We start from the raw sequence: 18,933 nt of genomic DNA on the forward strand, positions 1-18,933 counted from the left end.
TTCATTAATATTTTAACTACTATTTAGCTCCTTTGAATCATTAATCTATATATCCGAATGTCTATATAACCTCACCACTTGCATGTCCCAATGTCACTTAAACTCAATTTGTCACAAACTAATCTCAAGTTCTCTCCTATGCATCCTCAACCTTGGTCCTAAGTGGCATTACCACCCACTACCTAGGATCACAAGCCAGACACCCAGAGTCACCTTCACAACTCTTTTTCTCATCCACATGCCCAAACCATTACTAAGTTTTTACCATTTCTACAGTCAATATTCTCAAATGTACCAATTGCTCTCTATTCTAATGCCAAAAATCTTGTGTGAGCTATCAGCATTTCTTAACCTTCTTTAACAGCCTACTAATTGGACTCACCACATCCACTCTTAGATTTTTCCAGTCCATTCACCAAAATTAATCCAGAGTGATTTGTTGAAAGCTCAGATATCATCACATATCCCTACTTTCTAAAACATGCATACTTCCAATATACAGATAAAGGTTCTTTCTGTTTTTCTCCCTGCTTGTCACCTCATTCCAAGCCCCTCCTCTCCCCTCATTCTCAGCAAAGCAGCCTTCATCGCATCTTACTTCACATTTTCCTTTATTTTAATAATCTCATGCTTCAATCTCATTTTATTAATTTCACAACACACATTATCTTTCAATAACTATTCTTCATATTTAGATTATTTTGGACTAATATTTGTAATGATGTTTAAACTTAACTCGGAATATTAGAACTTATCACCATACCTTTTATCCAAAGTCTTCTTCATGCTTCAGTTCAACTTTTCAGAGTGTATCTTCATTTGTTTTCCTAAATGAAAACTGGATACTATATTTTCCATGTAACTACACATATAAACATGCCTTATACATTAGTCCAGTGATCAAATTCTTGACCATAACATTTTTTACTCTCTTTTTCTTTTTTTTCCCCTGGTATTTAAGTACTGAGCCGAGTCTTATTTTTTTATTTTCGGTAGGTAACTTTTTTCCTGTTTCTCGGGCTTCTTTAAGAATTATTAAATGTAATTTAAAATATTTTTGTAATATATATCTAGTTACATGTCTTTTCTAATACTAAAAATGATGATAATAATGAGTATTATTATTAATTAAGCCCTTAGTATGAATCAGACACTGAGCTAAGTACTTTACATAGTATTTAACCTTCACAATTACCATGTGAGCTGATCACTACTGTTATCCCCATTTTACAAATAGGAAAATTGAAACTTAGAAAGTTATGTAATATTCCCAAGGCTGTACAAATTGAGCTTAGGCAAGGCCATAAGACTGTTCTTACTAATGGAATGGTGATAAGAGTGATTTGTCACTTTGGGGACAAGACCAAAATGGATATGTTTTCTCCATACTCTCTTTCACCAACTCATGAATTGGATGTTGATTCCTGAATGACTGTGGGAGCCATTATTAAATACAGCAGAGCTTCCATCAACCTGAGTTCTTGACTGTGCTGAATGGAACAGAGGCCCTCCTCGATCCCAACCAAAAGTACCTACATTGGATTGTAAGGTGAAGCTAAGCTACTAAAATTTTAAATTTGTTTTTGTGTTTCTTTCTAAACATTTACTAATGTTGTCAAAAATTAAAAGCTACACATTTAAACTCTTCTAAATAAACACTGTATTTAGTAAATGATATTTTAGTGTGTGTTAAAAGAATATTTTCATGTAGAAAATTAATTCTGTTGGATTGACATTGATAAGATATCTGTTCTGAATGGTTCGCCTAGTGATAGTATAGAAATAACAGCACAATGTCTCCAACTATAAAAATTACAAATGCAAACTATTTTCAGTATTAACAACAATATTCATAGCTAATTACCTAAATTTTTACCAAAATTTACTGAGGGGTTTATTGGTTAAAACATTTCTGTATATAGTACACCCTTTGCAATACTTAAACATATACTATGTTTTATAAAAACCTTTAAATGCTTAAACCTTCTGACCTCAATTTCAGTCCTGGTTATCTATCCAAAACAAATTATGCTAATCACATTAAAATATTTTTGTTGTAAAATATTTCAGTTGTAAGATTGGTTCATGTAAAAATCAAGCACAACTGAACAGCTCCAAGGCAAGAATTTTTCATCTGTGGCTATGAATCAAGTAACTGATGGTCTCCACTTTCGCAACGAAGAAGATGGGAACCAAAATTTGGGCTTGCTGCTGGCATGTGTGCAGGATTTTGTGGCACATGTTTTATGTTCCAACTTACACCTGGCACATTCTCATTTCTAATCCTTATTTTACTTTCTCCCATTTTTGTTGCCTATTTTCAATTAATTTTACATAAGCTTATGGTTGTATCTTAGTAGGACCTAAAGCCCCTTGTACTTATCATATTTCACAACTGTACTCAGCAATTAAGATATGAATCACTGAATATTCCTAATTACCCTAAGAAATATATATGATTGTGGTAGTATCTACATTGTACAAATAAGAAAACCAAGATAGGAAAGAGTAAAGTCATATGACCAAGCTCACACAGCTAATAAGAAAGCAAGACTGCAAATCTAGGCAGCAAAGTTTTGGATTTAAAGCTCTCAAACTCTATGCTTGCATCTTAGTATGTCGCCTTAAACTCTTTTTGATGCATACTAAAATACAAATACATGGTCAATTAAATAAAAAGATTTTGGAATGGAGAAAATTATTTTTACAAAACAGAAAATAGCCATATTTTAAAATAAAAATCCACACCAAAGGAAACAAAAGGAAAAGGCAGCCTACTGAATGGGAAAAAATATTTCAAATCATATATCTGAAAAGAGGTTAATATCCAAAATACATAAAGTATGCATATAATTCAACAGCAAAAAAAAAAAACCCACAAACAATCTGATTAAAAATGATCTGAATAGACATTTTTTCCAAAAAGACACACAGACATCATACAGGTACATGAAAAGGTGCTCAACATCACTAATCAGGGAAATGCAAATCAAAACCACAATGAGATATCAACATACACCTGTTATAATGACTATTATCCAAAAGACAAGAAATATAAAGTGTTGGGGAGAATGTAGAAAGAAGGGAACCCTTGTACACCATTGGTGAGAATTTAAATTGGTGCAGCTGCTATGGAAAACAGTATGAAATTTCCTCAAAAAATTAAAATAGAACTACTATATGATCCAGCAATTCCAATTTTGAGTATTTATCCAAAAAAAAAAAAAAACACTAATGAAAAGACATTTGCATCCCTGTGTTCATTGCAGCATTATTGACAATAGCTAAGATATGGAAACAACTTAACTGTCCAACAACAAATGAATGGATAAAGAAGATGTGGCATATATATATATATATATATATATATATACACATACACACACACACACACACACACACTCACAGAGGAATATTATTCAGCCATAAACAAGAATGAAGTCTTGCCATTTGTGACACGTATGAACCTTGAGGATATTATGCTAAGTGAAATGAGTAAGACAGAGAAAGACAAATACTGTAATGATCTCACTTATATGTGGAATCTAAAACAAAAAACAGACAAAAAAACAAGCTCATAGATACGGAAAACAAATCAGTGGTCAGGGAATGGGGAGAGTGGGGGGGAATGGGGAGAGTGGTGGGGAATGGGGAGAGTGGTGGGGAATGGGTGAAAGGGGTCAAAAGGTACAAATTTCCAGTTATAAAATAAATAAGTCATGCGCATGTAATTTACAGAATGGTAACTATGGTAAATAATACGGTACTGCATATTTGAACATTTCTGAGAGTAAATCTTAAAAGCACATCACAAGAAAAAAAAAATTATAACTATGTATGGTGATGGATGTTTACTAGACTTAACTGTGGTGATCATTTTGTAACATATACAAATATCAAATCATTATGGTGTATACCTGAAACTAATATAATGTTATGTCAATTATATCTCAATTTAAAAAAAAAATGGACTTGACTGACATATACCTGAAAAGTTCACAGGATGAATCCAAAGCTGTGACTGGATCCAGCTGTCTGACCAGAGTCACCAAGCATCTCTGTCTCTTGGGTCTGCTTTTTTCTCTGTTGGTTTCATTCTCACGCAGGGTTCGTCAGCCTCAGAATGGCCAAAGATGGTGGCTGGAAACTCCAGGCTCCCTTGGCCCTTAGTCATCATCATCTCAGCAAATAGAGACAGCTTTTCCCCTAGAGTGCAGAAGCGGGTGGGTGGGGAGATCCCTGGGAAAAGCTCTCATTGGTCAATGTGGAATCATGTGTCATCCCTGGGCCAATCATTATATACCCTTATTGGCAGAGCCAGGGTCTGATACCCACCCTTAAACCTGGAGTAAGGCGTGGGGTTAGCCCCACTGAACAACAAGGACTGTTAATTGGGAAGGAGTGGGTTTTAAGGAAGAAAAAGGATGTGTGGAGAGGTTAAAACCACAGTTGTACATAGTTAACACCTCAAGCTTAACTAGCCTACTCCTACTTCACATTTCTGGGGAAAAAAAAGTAATAAAATAAAAATGAAATGAGAATCTCATTGGTTAATCCAACTGCCTATGGTGTCATATTTATTTTCTGCTAATATTTATTTTCTTTTTCTTTTGTACAGACATAAGAAACACACAAATTCGTAAGAACTTACTTTATAGGACTTGAAACGTCAGCTTTTCTTCATCTTTAAATAGAGTGATTTAAACCACCTGTTTTTAAACAGTATATACATAAAAATCACTTGGGTTATCCTGTTAAAGAACAGATTATGATTCAATAAGTCTGGGATTTGCTGCCTGAGATTCTGCATCTCTAACAAGTTTCCAGGTGATGCTGTTGTAGGTGGTTGACAGCCACACGAGAGTAGCAAGGTTTTAAACAAGTAAACTAGGCTTTGACTAAAATTGTGGCACTATTTACATTGATTACACTAATATAATACCTGAAAGAGTTAATGACACTTTCAAAAGTTTTGAGTTTCTGGGCTAAGAATATGTTAGGGAACAGGAGAATCTAGCCATAAAGCACGTGATAGACACCTTGAGAAACAGATAAGGGTGTTCATTCATTGTGTACTTAGATTTCATTTATTTCTCCCAATCAATTATTTTAATCAAAGCTATGCCTTGACTTGCAAACTATGGTTCTTAGAATCCATGAACCCCTTTCCTGGATGATGCATAAGACCTAGGAAGCTTGCATGAAGCATCTTTTCAGCAAACATGTTCAATTTATCTGTATAAAATGGAATAGTGGTTGTTTTATTTATTTATATCTTTACTTTTAGTGGCAAAGGCAAGCCACAGACCCTGAACACAGATAGCCTGGATTCAAGTCTCACCTCCACAGCTTAGTAGCTGTGATGCTTAGACAAGCTACTACACAGCCTCAATTTCCTCATCTGTAAAGTGGGAATAATATTAGTATCTACCTCAGATGTACTTTGTGAAGATTAAATGAGTTAATAAAAATAAAAGTGCTTCCAGTCTAGCACTTTATCACCACTATATGGTTTATTATTTGTCCCCTTGCAATTAAAAAATCATTTCAAGATGCTTGATACTAGCTGGTAATTAGGAAATCATTGACTGTTATAGGCTCAGTTTAAGAACTCAACTCACAGTAACATTGACTGAATCTAGAGAATTAGCTCTTATCTTTTGCCAATTATAAATTATAGCTGAGGTTAGGCTTAAACACTACAAACTAACTAGTATTCACAGCAGGGAAGAATAGTTAGCAAAATCTGCAATTAGGGTTTTGTTTATACTTCTACCAGGAGGAATGATTTGTTAGTTTAAAAGAGACCTTTCCTGTTGATTACAGGTATCAGCACATCCAAATTTTGGCTGTGTTTGAATACCTGCTGTGAGATGCAAGACAAGAAAATCAAGCCTAATTGTTTTAATTCAAACATATCTTCATTCACAGTGGTGTTCATTGCTTTAATCCAGGCTGAGATTTATGTGAAACAAAACTTTAAAATCTGTTTTTAACAACATGAATACTTTGACCTAAATCAATGAATTTTCTTGTTGCTTTCTTTGTTTCTAAAAAAAATCTTATCTTTAATAATTAAACACCAACAGATGTACTACATTCCTCTCATGTAAATAAGGTATGAGCTTATTTTATCTTTGGAAGGGACTAGAATATATATGTGCTTATGGCTATGATCAGAATATTTTCAAAGAATTCAGGAATAAATAAATCAGGCTCTGGTAGAAGTACATTTAAAAGTATTGCCAAAGATGGACTAAGAAATTGATGCCATCTTAGATTCCATCACATGTAGTCTTTAATCTTGGATATGAGTATGGGGATGGATTTGAGGGGGAGATGGATACCTACCGTCATGAAAAAGGAAGCTAGATTGTGATACTTTCAGATTTCCTGATTTCTATGAAATCACCAAAAATTCATCATAAGGCAATGAATATCCTTAAAGTGACCTTACAAATATATACACAATTATGTTCCCTTTATAATTTCATAATATGCTTAAGATGTTTAACATATCTGGAGTTTTTTGTCACTGGCTCCTCAGGATTTAACTCCAAATAACAAAATCACCCAAACATTCTGGACTTTATGACACTGATACAAGCTATTAGTTACTGCTACTATTTATTGAATGACTAGAAACAAAAAATATTAGATAAGTGAAAAAAATGGAATAAAAGTAAAAAGTTCACCAAACTAATTTTTTTTTAACTTTCAAAAAATGTCTGCTTTATCAGCTTTAAAACTTTGGGACTCTTAGCTCATGCTATGATAAAATAAACAACCTAGGATTGTCTTCCCTGTCGAAGTTAATTTGAATCAGAGCAGAGTATTTACCTTTTCTTCAGAGTTTGTGTGATTCAAGGTTAGTCTATTTTGGAAAGACTGAGTGAGGCAAACCTAATCCTTTTCTGAAGCTCATTAATTGGAAGCAGGACCACACCACAATAGCCTTTCCTAAACTGAAGGGATAAATTAAGAATTTAAATGAGGTGAAAACTCTAAAACAAGATTCTCTCGGTGGCTTCTGTTTATACAGTTACACTCTAAATATAAAGCTGACACCATTCGTGTTAAATTTCACTAGTTAACTGATAAGCTAGAGAAGAGAGGACATTAGCACTCTGGGTCGTCTTGTCAGTCACTCCGAGAGAGCTCATAAATAATGTAGGAGGATTTCCACTTTTTTGGCAAAACCCTTTCTTTTTAAATCCATGGATAAATGGATAGTGGAGAGTAAAATAGATCAATACAAATACATGGGTTCACTATTTCCTTTAATTACTCTTCAGTATTACTATCAGATCTTGAAGATTTTAAGTACTATTTAAGCTTCTCCAAGTGAATGAATATATACTGACATTTTGTACTGTTTCTACAAAGATCTGGAATGTATAACATTCCTCGTAATTGTGCAATTGACCACAATGTCACAATCTTGCACTCTTTCAGCCGTCTCCACAATGAAAACCAAATTGCAGATTAAAGCGAGTTGGATAATGAAATTCTTGCACTAGTATTTTAAGCCTTATCTAGATTTTTAAAGTTCCCACTTAACCATCAAATATTCTTTCATCAGTTATAACTAAACAGTAATTTGCTCAAAGTCATGAGTTAGTTACAAAACGACTTCTTGGCATGTTTCAGCAATAGAAAAGAATAATTCCAGTGCAAAGCTCTGTCCAACATCTATACTCAATATACATTTTGATACTGAAAAACACCAATATCCTGTATGCTGAAGCACCTTGAGAATAGCTCAGAAATACAGGAGGACAACCCAATGCTTTTGAGGAGGCCACATGGTACAGTAGAAGGAGCTTTGGCCTTAGTCATGACACCTGGAATCTAATCCCTGCTCTGCTACCGGCCAGTTGGAAGTACACAAGCAAGAAACGGGGGCCATGTGGGCCCTGCTGCTTCATGTGCAAAATGATGGTAGTCGATGATCTCCTGTGTCCCTTCTGTCTTGACTCTATGAGACCATGATGTTTGAATGACTTAGGCATAAACAGAGAAGTCAGAGACATAGCCTACAGATCTGGAAGGCCCACCTGCCCTCCCTTTACATTTACTCTCAAAATTCCCAGAAGACTAGTCTGCACAAACTCTCTCCAAATCCACTCTCTCCCACCATCTTTCTGTCTCTTTCAGCTATAGCAGAAGGTAGAGTCTATAAATTACATGCAATATTATGCAAGACTGTGGTACATGCTTTCGTGTGTTTTAGGGAATAAGGGCCAAAGAGTATTATTAGATTTTCAAAGGAATTCATGACCTGAAAAAAAGTAAGAATCCCTACTCTAGTGTCTCTCCCTAGTCCATCTATATAATCTAGCCACTACATAATTCCATCTCCTCTGACAGTTTCAAATATTTCTCTTTGAAGAAGACTTTCATGTATTCAAATATTCATAGTATTTTAAACACTCATAAAGTTTTGAAGTCAAAAAGAATTTGATTCAAATTTCAGCCCTACAACACACCAGATATAAAACTTTAGGATAGGGCTTCCCTGGTGGCGCAGTGGTTGAGGGTCCGCCTGCTGATGCAGGGGACACGGGTTCGTGCCCCGGTCCGGGAAGATCCCACATGCCGCGGAGCGGCTGGGCCCGTGAGCCATGGCCACTGAGTCTGCACTTCCGGAGCCTGTGCTCCGCAACGGGAGAGGCCACAACAGTGAAAGGCCCGCGTACCGCAAAAAAAAAAAAAAACAAACACAAAACTTTGGGATATATGGAATCTAAAAAAAAAAAAAAAAAAAATGGTACTGATGAACCTAGTTGCAGGGCAGGAATAAAGATGCAGACATAGAGAAGGGACTTGAGGACACGGGGTGGGAGGGGGAAGCTGGGGCGAAGTGAGAGTAGCATCGACATATATACACTACCGAATGTAGAATAGTTGCCTGGTGGGAAGCAGCCGCATAACACAGGGAGATGAGCTAACACAGGGAGATCAGCTCAGTGCTTTGCGATGACCTAGAGGTGTGGGATAGAGAGGATGGGAGGGAGGCTTGAGAGGATGGGAGGGAGGCTTAAGAGGGAGGTGATATGGGGACATGTGTATGCATATGGCTGATTCGCTTTGGTGTACAACAGAAACTAACACAGTATTGTGAAGCAATTATACTCCAATAAAGATCTATTAAAAAAAAAACAACTTTGGGACATTTATTTAAGTTACAAGGTATTATTTTCAATATACAGATGGTTCTTTATGATTCTTTGAAATATTGAATATTCATTAAAATATATTTGAGCACCTACTATGGGAGTGATGGAAATGAGAAGGTTAGTTTTGTTTGTTTTGTTTATATACAGGATGGTTAAGCAAAGATTCTTTGAACAAGTGACATTTAAGCAAAGACCTAGAGGTAGGCAAGGAGAGAACCTTAGAAATATGAGAGAAGAGCATTCAGGGCAGAAGAAACAGCGAGTGTAAAGGCTCTGAGAGTGAAGCCTGCTCAGTGAGTTCCAGGAATAGCTAGAAAGGCAGCCCTGGTTAGAACAAGGGGTAGAGAAATTAGAGGGGTTTAGAAAGGTCACTAGGCATTTTGGTAAGGATTCTGGTTTTTTTTATTCTGAGGATTATTAGCAGAGGAGTGGCATGATATGACATATTTTAAAGGAACAACTCTGACAGGTATATGGATCACAGGCTAGAAGGGGGCAAAAGTGGAAAAAGACCATTTAGGGAATAATTATATTAATCCAGTGAGGCATGATGTTGCTTTATGCCAGGGTAGCAGCAGTAAAGGTGATGACAAATAGATGAATTCTGGATATATTTTGAAGGTAGAGCTTACTGGATTTATTATGGATTGGATGTGAAGTGTAAGAGAGGAAAATCAGTACAGAATGGCTCCTTTTTTGTCAGTTTTATTTCTTGGCCTCAGTAAGTTTGGATGGAGTAACCATTTTCTGAGATATGAAAGAGCAGAAGTACATGCAGGTGAGAAAAGTGAAATCAAGACTTTGCCTTTGGTTAAGTTCAGTTCAGTGTATCTATTAGGCATACAAAGTTCTGGGAAAGTCTAGCCCAGGACATTTATATACATGTCTTCAACATAAAGACTGTGCTCCAAGATAAGACTGGAGGCAAGACCACTTAGGGAATGAGAAGAGAAAAGGGGGACAAAGACTGAGCCTTGGAGTATTCTTCCTCATGTTTAGAGGTCAGAGATGTGAGTTAAAACAAGGCAGACCGAGTGTCCTGGTGGGAAATTGTGAGAATTTACATAAACTAACAGGCTTTTTTTTAAAACAATGCCTTATATACCATAAGCCATCAATAAATAAAACGTATTTCATTCATTGTAACCTCTCTGGGTTTAGGCTTATTCTAAACTTTTTAGTATCAGTTGCCCAATGGCCATTTGTACCTGACTGTTTCACTAGCATCTCAAATTTGACATATGGAAAACTGAGTTTAAGCCCTTTCCCTGTAAACCAGATAATCCAATTGTGTGTTTGACCTTGAGTATCAGTGTTCTCCAGACCAGGTAGAGCAAAATTAACTTCCAAAACAGATTTTTCATATTTACTCTGTAGCTATGCTTAAGTGCAGAGTTTCATAAACTTGCTCTCTGAAATGTGATTCTATCACACAAATCCAAACTTCGTAACAATGACATTCAAGGCCCTCTGGGATTTGCACCAAACCTTTTCCAAACCCTCTCATATTCCCACTTGTTTTTAAGAATAGTCTGCTCCAGTCAACATCAGTAAGTACCTTTTATCAAACCTACTCTGTGCACTGCGGCCAAGTCACCTCTGTCTAGATGATCTTTTTTCCCATCTGTTTGGCCCAATAATATTTAGACTGTGTGCTGCCACAGGAGCACAATTCCACCTTACTGGAAGCTTACCCATCCCTCAAGGGCGGAATCCAATGAGATGTTCTTCACAAGCTTTCCATTCTCCAGTCAGAAGGGACCTCACTGTCCTCTCAGAGTATCTGGCTGCTATGTTGCATATATCAATAGTATGTACCTAGCATGTCTTTAAAATAATTTATGCATCTTTAAAATGATGTATGCATGACCTCATTTCCCTTCTAGATTTTAAACTTCTTGAGAGACCCTGAATCTCATCTACTGTTAAAGTAATTAAACCAAGAGGCCATTAGACTGAGGTGGCTCTAAAGCTTTGGTACCCTCATGAGCACACCAAGACCTAAGCCAGAGCCAATTCCTGTAAATGCACTGCTACTGAAGCAAATGAATTTAAGAATAACCAAGCACAGACAGCCAACTAGGCCTTCCCAAATAAGGCAACCACTTAAGCTATAGCCAATCAAACAATTTCCTTGCTTTGCTCCTGTGTTTGCTTGTAGGAGGTCATCTAGAGGGTGCGTGATCCAGGGTTGACCTGGGAGCTGGATCCAGGCATGCGCGAGGGCTCCCCACTGCTCCCCTGTCCTTGGAACGCATGTTCTGCCCACCTTGGCCACAGTGGGGGCCATTTTCAAAGACTCAGCCTTGAGAGAGAAATGTGTTGTTGAGATGATCTGGACGCTACAGACTGAGCCATGTTAAGGCCTCTGTATAAATTTGTAAGACTCTGGCAGACGCCAGCAGAGCGGAGATCTACTCAGCTTGCAGCATCCAAGACAAGCCTCTGATGTTAAGTTCCCCTGACTATTAAACCAGCCACTTACCAATCTGGAGTGGCTGTCTCTTTCTTCTATCTCCTTGTGCTCCTTGTACAGCGGTGCAGTTTCAGATTTCACCTGGGAAGCACCGAGGTTTCCCGCCAACACTGCTCTCTAAAAGCCTCTGCCGACTCCGTGGGAGGAGTGTGCACCTAATTACTTGTGGTTTGCCACCGCAGGGCGGATTCTAATCAGTGTTTGTTCAAGTAAACTTGAACATTTTAATGTACCTCAGTTTATCTTTTAACATTCTCACCACTTTCCTAAGTGTCTTTGTAAAAACATAGCTTTTCCCAAGTGTTTTGTAAAAAACTGCCTCAATATTTGTTGAACTGTGTTCATTCTACACCAACAGCCTTATTTTACAAAATGAAGTGCTGATGCCCAACAAGATTAGAGTACCTACCCAGCAGCCACACAGTGACCTTGGTAGAATTATTAGACTTATGCACAGTTCAATTTTTCTTGCTGTGACACCACAGTAAATATAGATGTTAAGTAATCATGTTTTATTAACAGAGAAGAATATACACATTTTTAATGGAGTAGAATAGTGTCTGACTTTACATATCCCAAATCAATAATTCTGTGAGTTCTTGAAAAAGGAAAATATGTATCGTCAAATTATGTCAATAAATATATATACTTACCCAGTTATACCCTAAGAAAACCAGTAGCCTCTACCTTGTAAATTCCCCGCAAAATATCTTTTCATCAGGATTTCACCTTCTAATTCTTTTCCTTTTAAAAAAGCTTTGAGGGGCTTCCCTGGTGGCACAGTGGTTGAGGATCTGCCTGCCAATGCAGGGGACAAGGATTCGTGCCCCGGTCCGGGAGGATCCCACATGCCACGGAGCGGCTGGGCCCGTGAGCCACAACTGCTGAGCCTGCGCGTCTGGAGCCTGTGCTCCGCAACGGGGGAGGCCGCGACAGTGAGAGGCCCGCGCACCGTGATGAAGGCTGGCCCCCGCTTGCCACAGCTAGAGAAAGCCCTCACACAGAAACGAAAACCCAACACAGCCATAAATAAATAAATAAATAGATAGATAGATAGATAGATAAATAAATAAATAAGGCAAAGAAGAAAGGGGAAATTGTAGATAGAGTAAGGATCTAGTTTAAAAAAAAAAAAAGCTTTGAGTTATAATTGACTCCGAACATACAGCACATATTCAAAATACACTGTTTACCAAATTTTTACATATGTTTACAGACATGAAACCATCACCAAAATCAAGATAGTGAATATACCCATCACCCTCAGAGGTTTCCTCGACCCTTTCTTCCTGTCCCTTTCCTCAACTCTCCAATACTCACCCCATCCCTACCCCAGCAGCCATGAGGTTACTTTCTGTCACTGTAGAAGAGTTTGCATTTTGAGAGTCTGCATTTTAATAGCAAATTAAAATTGATCTATACAGCATGTACTTGTTTTTGTCTGGCTGCTTTCACTTAGCATGATTATTTTGAGATTTATTCACATTACTGCATTTCTCCGTAGTTCACTCTTATATTGCTGGAAGTAGTATTCCATTGTGTGGATATACCAGTTTGTTTATCCATTCACCTGTTGACGGAAATTTGGGTTGTTTACAATCTGGGGGTGTTAAAGCTGCAGTGAACATTCACGTACATGTTTTTGTATGGACATATGCTTGAGTAAACCTCTAGGAATGGAATGGCCAGGTTGTTTGTAAATATATGTTTAATTTTTTAAGAAATTGCCAAACTAGTCTCCCAAGTTTTTGTACTATTTTCCATTCCTACCAGCAGTGTACGGAAGTTCCAGTTCTTTCACATCCTTGCCTTGACTGACTTGGTTTGATTCATTTTTTAATTTTATCCATTCTAATAGGTGGTTCACCTTTGAGTTATAAAACACTTATGTGCCAGGCATTGGTAGCAAGGATACAAGGATTAATAACACATACCCCTTCTTTCACAGATGCGGCAGCCGATGAGAATATAAATAAATGTAATTTTAGTAAGTGGTAAATCCTTTCATATAGGTGTGGAGAAATTCTTTTAGGAACCTAGGGAAGGGAGGTCAAAGACAGGTTAGGAAAGACTTTTAGAGATACACTATTTGAAAGATACCTTGCCATTACCCAGCTAGAAAAGAAGAAAAAACAAAGACATAAGAGCATAAAAGATCATGGCATCTATAGAGACAGGAAAAGATGTGTGTGGAAATTGCATGGGTGGTGGGAACAGAGTTGGCAAGAAGAGTAAGGAGCAGATTTTAAAAGAATTTTTCTCACAGGCTAAGGTGGACAAGTATCTTGAGTTTGGGGATAGGCACCTCCAGACCTGTGCTTTTGAAAACATAAAGCAAAGCTCCAAAGAATGGGCTGGATGGAAAAGAGGCTGAGCAGAAAGACACTTAGGAGGCTAATCAAAAGAAAATGATGAGGGTCTACATTTATGTTCTACTTTCCAAATAAAGAAAAATTCAACATGGTATATTTTTGAGAAATATAAATATAATAAAAAGCCTTCCTCCCTCTCTCTCATAAAGACTCTGATTTCCCAAAGGACCATACTCTTTATTATACGCTTACGATGGAATCCTCTGAGAAGGAAAGTTTTTGAATCTTTAACATCCATTTATTCTCTTAGAGATTTCAACTGCTATTTAGTCTTTTAATAAGAGAAAACCCACAAAACTCAAAACTCCTAGCACAAGGCTTTAGAGAGTTTACAGAGGGTTTTCATTAGATTACATACGTTTTACCATCCAGCACCACATTCTCTTTGGTAACTCCATTAAGTAGGAATAATTATTCTTGCAGTATATTTGAGAGTTCCAAAGGGCAAAGCCACAGCATATGGTTTTGACTCTAATCACTCCTCTTAATAAAAAAAAAAAAAGTTTAAGTTAAAGTGGTGTATGGTATAAATTTATAAGTAATATTACTGCCTGGGGTATATAAAAATTCTATCACTTATGACTAAAAATTGCAAAAAGGCCCTTTCCACAAATTTTATTTTTCCATAAGAATGAGCAGTAATTTCACAGTATAATAAAATGGCTACACGTATGTATTTCCAAATCCATCTTAATATGTCCCTTATACTAGAATGAGCTAAAACATATTTCAATTCTTCATTTACATGCATTCTGAAGTGTGTCATAAATATAATCCTAAAAATGTTTCCCATACATTAAATAGGATACGTTGCCCTACAGCGATGATTACTAACCAGTTTTGGTATAGAAAAGAATAAATACTTGTGTCTTTTTACACACAAAAAAACGGAACAAGCCTTCAGGAACAATTGTTTATATTTTACCTGTTTATTAATGTATTTATTTAACAAATGTTTACTAAGTTTCTACAATGTACAAAACTATTGTTAGCCGGGTAGACCCAGGCCCTAACTTCTTAATGCTTACATTCTTACTTTCATCTTTAAAGCACTCTCTAGTATTAAGGTTCTTTAATACCTCTCTGCTCCAGGGTTTCTCAAACTTGCACCATGGACAACCATCAAAATGTCTCCAGACATCACCAAGCATCCCCCTGGGGACAAAATAAACCCTCGTTGAGAATCTTTGCTCTATTCAAACAAGAAGAGTAAGCTATGCTTTTTGCTTTAAATAATGCTTTTTGAAAAATATATTTAACTGAATTTGAATCGAATACTATTTCTAAATGATAACCAAAATCTGAGTAAAAAGTAAAATAAAATTCTATTGTTTTGATACTTCGTAAAATGTCAATGTTGTTTAATATCTTGGTATTTGTTGTTGTGTAGTCCAAACAATTAGATGACTGAATATTCCATTTTTCATGTGGAAATGTAGTAAGTTTTCTTTTGAAATACAATCTTTCACATAACTGTTTAAAAAAGATAAATTTATTTATCTTCTAAAATCCCATAGTACCTCAACAATTGTAAATCAAAGTATGTATTAAATAAATGTTAACTGCTCTATAATGCAAAGTGGATACACTGCAACATTAAAATAGTTTTATTAAATTTATTTGAATCAGCACAGACTGTGAGTAATTATATACAATAAAGATTTGTCAATTCTGATAGAATAATCAATCCATCTTTCCAAACTTGAATCCAGTTTTATACTGGTGGGAAAATATAACTTTTGGGTTTTACATAACATGTTTCAAAATGCTTATAAAGTTTTTTAAACATCAGATAAGTGTTTCTGAAAACTGAATATAAGTTATTTAACTGAGTCTAAGTTACATAACTTTCCAGTAGCAAAAGTGGGAAATTAATAGAAAGGGAATTTTTTTAAATTAATTTATTCATTTTTGGCTGCGTGTGGGCTTTCTCTAGTTGCAGGGAGCGTGGGCTACTCTTTGTTGTGGTGCACGGGCTTCTCATTGCGGTGGCTTCTCTTGTTGCGAAGCACGGGCTCTCGGCATGCGGGCTTCAGTAGTTGTGGCTCGCGGGCTCTAGAGCGCAGGCTCATTAGTTGTGGCGCACGGGTTTGGTTGCTTCCAGGCATGTGGGATCTTCCTGGGCCAGGGCTTGAACCCGTGTCCCCTGCATTGGCAGGCGGATTCTTAACCACTGTGCCACGAGGGAAGCCCAAAAGGGAATTTTAAGAAAATAGAAATTACATTCTGCAATTCAAAATAGGGCATAATTTTTCATCCCCTTTTTTTCATCCTTTTAAAAGTTAATTACAGGGTTTCCCTGGTGACGCAGTGGTTGAGAGTCTGCCTGCCGATGCAGGGGACATGGGTTCGTGCCCCGGTCCGGGAAGATCCCACATGCCGCGGAGCGGCTGGGCCCGTGAGCCATGGCCGCTGAGCCTGCGCGTCCGGAGCCTGTGCTCCGCAACGGGAGAGACCACAACAGTGAGAGGCCCGCGTACCGCAAAAAAAAAAAAAGAAAGTTAATTACAATATAGCTCTGTTTTTCATATAGGTGAAGTATGACATTTTAAATTTTATTTTAAGCTACCTAATGTGGTTATAGTCTTCAACGTTTCTCTGTTTAAAGTGAAATCTATTTTGAAATCAGGCATTGTTTAATTCTTCCATTATGTGCTAATACAAAACAAAGTTAACCTCTTAGTAGGCAACTCAGTTTTATAAATGGATTGACTGATAAACATTCCTTGTAACTTCCCTGTGAGAATCAACCTCTAATTATTGACTCAGAAGCAATTTCTATTTACCTCAGTGGGCTAAGATTGTAATTAGAATCCAACCAGCCAAAAGGATAATTAGGTACCATAATTTACTCCCTTTGACTTAAAAGTGGTTCCTGGCATAGTGCAACAAAGGCAATCCACAACGGATTTTCAAGAACTCTAACTTCAGGATGTGTGTCGAAATCGGTCTTCATAGATAATTTATGTGCATCATTCTTTTCTTATGCTCCTGTTACCTTATGTAGCCAAGCAGGGATGGGTGATAAAGGGGGAAATTGGTAAACAGGATCAGTTTGTTATCTGATTCATTCTGCTTTGACAATTGTATAATTCTGTGGCTATCACTTACTCTAAAATAGGGAGATAATGATGACCACAGCAGTGTTATGGCACCACACTGTATTCACAAACTGGATGTGAAGCTGTTATCTATAGACTTTTACTGTTTGAAAAGGCACTAACACGATTACGTTATTAAGCATGCAGTATCCCTTGTACATGTGAACAGGAACACAACTACATGTTATTAATCATCACTCTGTGTTCCTTCCTTTCCTAGTCTCTTGAAATAAGGTTCTGCTATTTCATATTCATATTTCATTGCATATTTTGTAAGCGTGAGGATGTTAGCACTGGTTAGAACAGTAACTTTTACCTATTGATATTTCTGTCTGCACTTGCAAGCATACACGGGAGCATTCTTCTCTTTGATATTGACTCCTGCCAAGATCCCCAGTAACTGGCAAAAAAGAATACATTTTCCACTAAAAGGACAACTTAGAATAGTGAAAACAAACAGAAGCTTTTTTGTTAGAAAACCTGTGGTTCCCTACTCAGCAGCTGGTCAATTTATTGACTCCTTTGAGTCTTTATTATTTGTATATGAGAACAATATCTTTTGCTTCATCTTTTTGTTAAGATAAATTGAATCTGCCCCAATTATTATCATATTATTATGGCTATTAGCAGTTCTTTTTATAGCTACTATTATTACCTATTATTCTAAGTTATGTTTTGTTATTGAAGATGCATTTATTTCCATATATATTTATTCTATTATGATAGAGGAAGATTTCAAAAGGAGATATAGCTTGTAGATACAGAAGATTGGGGAGTAGGGAGAAAAACAGCATCTCAGGGAGCCGAGGCAAGGTAATGCTCACAGCACACATGAAAGACAGATTTTAAAAAAACAAAACAGGAGAAGTTTATGAGAATTCCATTAGATACACAAACCCCTTTCCTATTCAAGGTTGTCTCGCATAGTCTCCTCTACAGCAATAAGAGTGATTAGAAGTCAGCCTCAAGTGTTGCTGTCTTACAATCTGTTCAAGAGCAGAGGGATCTTTTTAAAAACATAAATCAAATCATATTACTCCGCTCCTTAAAATCTTCTAATTGCTTTCCATCACAGCTAAAGAAACTCCAACCTCCTTGCGCTGCCAGTGAGGCTGTATGTGATCTAGCCCCACTGTTCTTTCCCATCTCTTCTCAACCTCTTCAGCTCCCTCACACTAGGCTCTAGCCATGGGTACCTTTACTTCAGTTCCTCAAACATCAAGCTTATTGCCTCAGGGCCTCTGCATTCTCTGTTTGTACAGATTTTCTGTACAGATAGTCACATAACTGGTGCATGCAGTCATTCAGATCTCAGCTGAAAAGTCACCTCCACAGGGAGACATCATTTCCTAATGTCTTTCATTATTTTTAATGTACTTGTTTATAGTCCATTTCACATCACTAGATGTGTAAGCTTCATGAGAACGGGCTCATGCCTGCCTTCTTTATTACTACATCTTCAGGACCTAGCATAATGCTTCATCATGATAGGTGCTCAATAAACACTTACTGTAGAAAGGAGTGAATGAATGAATGTCAGGAGTGCATAGAGAGTTTTTGAAAACCGCATTCTTTTGTAGGGGGAGGGTACAAGGTATGTTGTTGATTTACTTCATGGGTCTGGGACAATTTTTAAAACACAGCAAAGTATTTTACATTTCTATTATTTGTTTCTAATTTGTTTGACCTACAAAATGCAGAGAAGAAATACTAACAACAATCTTTTTGAGCCAATTATTTGTATTTTCCAGTTCTTGGAGCTTAACCAACATTTTTAGAGATCCACATCCAGAACATTTTGGTCT

This window comes from Mesoplodon densirostris, chromosome 11 (assembly GCF_025265405.1).
Source record: "Mesoplodon densirostris isolate mMesDen1 chromosome 11, mMesDen1 primary haplotype, whole genome shotgun sequence".
NCBI classification, from domain to species: domain Eukaryota; kingdom Metazoa; phylum Chordata; class Mammalia; order Artiodactyla; family Ziphiidae; genus Mesoplodon; species Mesoplodon densirostris.